This window comes from Solanum tuberosum, unplaced genomic scaffold (genome assembly GCF_000226075.1).
Source record: "Solanum tuberosum cultivar DM 1-3 516 R44 unplaced genomic scaffold, SolTub_3.0 scf00001, whole genome shotgun sequence".
In the NCBI taxonomy this organism is placed as follows: domain Eukaryota; kingdom Viridiplantae; phylum Streptophyta; class Magnoliopsida; order Solanales; family Solanaceae; genus Solanum; species Solanum tuberosum.
In genome coordinates, this window is record NW_006238927.1 from 920,092 (window position 1) to 925,970 (window position 5,879).

Below are 5,879 nucleotides of genomic sequence, written 5' to 3' on the forward strand. Positions count from 1 at the left end.
CTGTATCATCAGCCAGTGCAGTAGGAGCAGCCGGAGTCTCAACTGAAGGTGCAGCAAGAATAGCATCCACGTCAGTCCAGAGGCTGGCTAAATCAGCCTGCAAAGCAGATAGATCTGTGGCCGGGGCTGATCGCTCGAGAACTCTCAACTCGAAGGCATCAAGCCACTTATTAACAACCTGGACCTTTTGGTCCATCATCCCCTCCATCCTCACCTCGGACTCAGCTATCGACTTTTGCATCCACGGCTGGATGTGATGCAGCAATGTGGCCATCTGAGCCTCTAACTTATGTACTCTGGCTAATGGGACAGCAGTAGCTCCTAATTGTGGTGTGGACCAGGAAGAACTAGAAGCCATACTAGCTGCCTGAGAAGAAGAACCCGGGACAGTGTCGGCGTGGTCTGGGATAATGGGGGTCACCACCCTGTGCCTGCCCCACTGTGTCTGCAAGATCGGTATCCAATGGAGGTACCTCAATCTAGGGCTCTCTGCGAGGTGCTGCCACATTTGCCTTATCTCAAATAAGGCTGATGTCCAATGCCCCTGTAGGGTGGACTAACTTGTCACAATGCCAGATCGGCACTCCAGAGTCCTTGCACAAATGAAAAATCAGACATGGGAAGGGGTAAGTAGTAGAGGTCCTGAAAGCCTTCTCGTGAATCTCTGCCAGCAGCATGCGGGCAAAGTCGATCTCTACTTTTTCTACCAATGCTGCAACCATCACCGCTCTGTCCCAAGTGACTTGATTTTCAGCTTTTGTAGGCGACATTCTGTTACGTACCAGCAGCAAGAAGAACTTGGCCACAAAATTTAATGTGGCCTTCCGGATGCCCAACCGTGGAGCGGCGACCCATTCCGCACGCTCGCCATCTGCAGCAATGTACCTGGCCAACCATAGTAGAACACCCTCTCGCTGCTCAGCGTTCCTCTGAAAAGCGCCACTCCGTACTATGTCCCAGCGGTAATCAAACTCTAAAGTGTTAAGAGACCAAGAGTGGCCCGTGGTAGGACCATAGAGAAAACGGCTAATGGTGGCAGGTGATATGTCCACCGGACAACCCCGGACCATAGTAGAAGTGAGAGGATCTTGGGCCAAGGTCTTTGACCTTTTGGTAATTGAGCCGCGGAGAGTGGCGGCATATGAGGCTTAGAACTCTCGCACCATCTCCTCACTATACGTCCCTGGGTCTCGAGCCATCCAGTCACACTTGTGACAGTTAAACAGCCGGTGGATGTCCGGGACAGTGTGCAAGCTCCCTGTGAGGACTCTGCGCTCATCTATAATAAGTCGGGCCATTTTCTGTTTGTCATTGATCATCTTGGCATCCCGATATATTTGCCATTGGCCCTCTACGCAACATTTATTTGGCTCGCCGGCTACTGGAGTGGGATCATCATTCCGTGGTACAGGTATGGACTCCGAGCTAGTTGCCTCATCAAGCGAGGCTGCTTGGTCATTCTCATTAGATTCTATTGCTGATTTAGCACTGGACCCAGCAGCATGGTCAGGATCAGATCCTGAAGGATAGGCAGACCCGGAGCCTGAAGCATGGTCGGACTCATGTCCGGACATAGACCCCTCTGAACTGGAGGCAGCCCCAGTTGGTGATCCGATCAGTGTGTGCTCCTCATCAGACTGGGAAACACTGACTACGTCGGGAAGCACCTTCCGGGGGGTGCTTCTGGTGCCTTGAGGTGTAGTGCGAGAAGTCCTAGAGTTGAGAGGAACATATGATGGATCTGTGTCGGTGTCTGTGTTCTCATCGATTAATCGGAAACTAGGGGCAACAGATTTGGACTTGCCCCATTTTGAGTAGGTGACCATTTTCTTAGGTGCCATCGTACCTGCGGAAACGATATTAGTGCCAAAACTAACCATACGCTACAAAAAAAAACTTTAGAATTGGTAACGACCCTCAACTGAGTCCACCGAAAAAATTTAGACAGATGCTACAGTGGTCATCCACGAAGGAGACCTACGGTCCGTAGACTGATCTACGGTCCGTGGACCTCTTCCGTGGATCAGGGGTCCTGTCATATAGGTCGCAGATGGAAACCACGGAAGTGTAGAACGGTCCGTGGATGGACCTACGGACCGTAGTCCACATCTGTGGTTTCACACTTAGTGAAATTTTTCATGTGCAACCATTTACGAACCCCATCTATGGTCCGTAGATGGATCTACGTTCCGTAGACGGGGTATCGTGGATGCCATCTGTGCTAGGTATCATGCATTTTTGGCCTTAGTTGTCAACATTAACACAATCTCATCATGCATTTACAACATTAAATTATGCTAGTTCTTCATTCTTAACATTCCGACTGATTATTTTACCAAACAGTTTAGACTAGTTGTGGAACCCTAAATCGAAACCAACATATAGTTTTTACGATCACATACCATAATGCTACACAATCACTATCTATCGTTCCAAGGGCATTGTAATTTTTAACTTTATTATGTAATTTCATCTAAAAATTACCCAAGGTCAAGACCCAACTCCCGACTTTCTCTATTCAATAAATGAATCGAAATTTAAAGTGAGGGGAAAGTCTATTACCTAACAAGCAATGAGGAGTGGGGTGATTGCGTGATCACACTAATCTTAGCAAGACCAAGGAGTCACCTCTTCATTTCTGACCAAACACCGGACCCTTATTGTTAGATTATGGGTTGGGTTGTATTTGAAATGGAAGGGAAGTTGGGGAACTATGAAAGGGATGATATTATGGAGGAGTTATGGAGTGATTTAGGGAGGTTATGTGATGTTAGAAACGGTTGTGGGAGTAATGGAGGGAAGAGGAATGGTTTAAAAACAAATGGGGGTTTTAAATAGGGGGTCCGGGTCGGGTCAGACAGCCTGATGGTTTGGACTCACGAGACCCCGTCTACGGTCCGTAGATCAGGACCGTAGATCACTCTTTAACTTAGAAAAATTTTAGAGGCTTACTTGGGATCTAAGGACACCATCCACGGTCCGTGAGTTAAACGACGGACCGTTGATGAGGTCCGTAGACCGCTGCACCAGACCATTTTCTGTAGATATGTACCTGCACATGTAGCAACCAATAGGCTATTTTTTTTACATTTTCTGGACACTTTCTAGACACGGACCCTATTCTAATTCTAGCCAACACTAGTACAAAACTAAAACAACTATCAAATTTAATACATGGAGGAAATCAAACAAAGCAAACCACTAGAGAAAAACTATATCCTATCGTTGGCTAAATTGTACATCTTGGGTTGCCTCCCAAGCAGCGCTTGATTTAAACGTCGCGGCACGACGCAGGCCTCTTGATTACTCAGACTTCATCAAGATTGTAGGCCTCAATCACTCTTGCACAGTTTTAGCATTTCCCAGATAGATCTTGATCATTTGCCCGTTTACCATGAACCTTGTTCCATCCATTTTTTCAAGCATAACCGCCCCAGGGGGGAACACTTTTGTGAACACAAATGGTCCAGTCCATTTGGACTTGAGTTTGCCTGGAAACAAGCGCAACCTATAGTTGAATAGAAGCACAAGATCACCAACCACAAATTCTCGCTTTTCAATTCTTTGATCACGATACCTCTTCATCTTTTCTTTGTACAAGGCTGAACTTTCATAAGCTTTTAGGCGAAACTCATCAAGTGTATTCAGGTCATCCATTCTTTGATTAGATGCGGCACCCCAATCCAAATTTAACTTCTTCATTACCCACATCGCCTTATGCTCTAGCTCTACTGGTAAATGACAAGATTTCCCATATACAAGTTGGTAGGAAGACATACCTACGGGGGTCTTGTATGTAGTGCGATATGCCCATAGAGCATCATCAAGTTTCCTTGACCAATCCGTTCTATTAGCATTCACAGTCTTCGCCAATATCTATTTGATCTCTCTGTTGGACACTTCAACTTGACCGCTAGTCTGTGGATGGTAAGGAGTGGCTACATTTTGACAGACACCATATTTCTCAAGTAGTGCCTTGAACAACTTATTGCAAAAGTGAGAACCTCTATTGCTAGTAATAGCCCTCGGTATACCAAATCTGGAGAAGATATTCTTTTTCAAGAATGCGGTGACACTTTTACCTTCATTGTTGGAGAGCGCTACTGCTTCCACCCATTTTGATACATAATCAACCGCAACAAGAATGTACTTCATCCCATATGAACTCACAAATGGACCCATAAAATCAATGCCCCATACATCAAACAATTCTATCACCAGTATAGGATTCATAGGGAGCTCTTGCCTCTTTGAAATCCCTCCTTCTCTTTGGCAACGATCACAAGACTTGGCGAAATCATGAGCATCTTGGTGGATGGTAGGACAATAGTATCCACACTGCAAAATCTTATGCGCAGTCCGAATACCACTATGATGCCCACCAACGGGCGATGAATGGCATGCTTCAAGTACACTCAACATCTCAACCTCAGGCACACAACGACGAATAATCCCATCCGCACAACTACGATACAAATAAGGTTCATCCCAAAAGAATTTCTTCACATCATGCATAAACTTTTTCCTTTGGTGAAAAGACAAATATGGGGGCACAATATCGCTTGCCAAATAATTAGCAAAGTCTGCAAACCAAGGAATCAAAACATTAGAAGCGGCCAATACCTGTTCATCTGGAAAAGCATCATCAATTTCAGCCCTATCTCCAAGCTTTAGCATAGCCTCTTCCTCTAATCTGGACAAGTGATCGGCAACTTGGTTCTCGGTTCCCTTTCTATCTTTCACCACAAAATCAAACTCTTGTAGCAACAATACCCATCTAATCAATCGGGGTTTTGCATCCTTTTTCGCCATCAAATACCTCAATGAAGAATGGTCAGTATGCACTATGACCTTAGTACCAAGCAAGTAGGAACGAAATTTTTCGAATGCAAAAACCACCGCAAGAAGTTCTTGTTCGGTTACAGTATAATTCTTCTGGGCCACATTTAGTCTGGTCCACATTTAGAGCTTTGCTAGCATAGTAAATAGGGTGAAGAATTTTCTCTCGCCTTTGACCCAATACTACACCAAGTGCCACTCCACTTGCATCGCACATTACCTCAAACGGTTGTCCCCAATCCGGTGAAATAATGATTGGTGCTGTAACCAACTTCTTCTTCAACTCTCCAAATGCTCTAAGACAATCATCATCAAAATAGAATTTACAATCCTTCTCGAGTAGTTTGCACAATGGATGTGAAATTTTGGAGAAATCTTTGATAAATCTCCTATAAAACCCTGCGTGTCCAAGAAAACTTCTAACACCTTTTACAGAAATGGGTGGTGGAAGCTTTTCTATTACCTCAACTTTAGCTCTATCAACCTCAATACCTTTCTCTGAAATTCGATGCCCCAACACTATACCTTCTTTCACCATGAAATGACACTTCTCCCAATTCAGTACAAAATTGCAATCTTTACACCTTTTAAGCACCTCAGCCAGATGATCTAGACAACGATCAAAAGACTCACCTACAACTAAAAAATCATCCATGAACACTTCAATAGTGTCCTCCACCATATCAGAAAATATCAACATTATACAGCGCTGAAAGGTAGCTGGCGCATTGCATAGATCGATCTACGGTCCGTCAATACCCTCCGTATCTCCACACTTAGAATCTTCAAAAATAAGGTACTGGAACCCTTGCAGTATCACTCTACGGATCAACAGTACGGTCCGTAGACCGTCAATGGACACCGTGGTTCCACACTTTGTCAGATTTCCCTCATTCGTCCTCCATGCCTTGCCTGCTTATCTACGATCATCACCTACGGACCGTGAATGGACTTACGGTCCGTAGATCACCTCCGTGAATGCCTTTCTTCTGCATTTCTTTCAGCTGTCTCTACACTTTCGCGCCTGAACATCTTTCCTA

General features: G+C 45.0%; 1 pseudogene; it reads right to left on the reverse strand.

Annotated features, from left to right (window-relative positions):
• LOC107059831 (uncharacterized) overlaps positions 1-5,377 on the reverse strand; it is an 11,193-nt pseudogene extending 5,816 nt beyond the window's left edge.
• Positions 5,378-5,879: the final 502 nt, after the last annotated feature.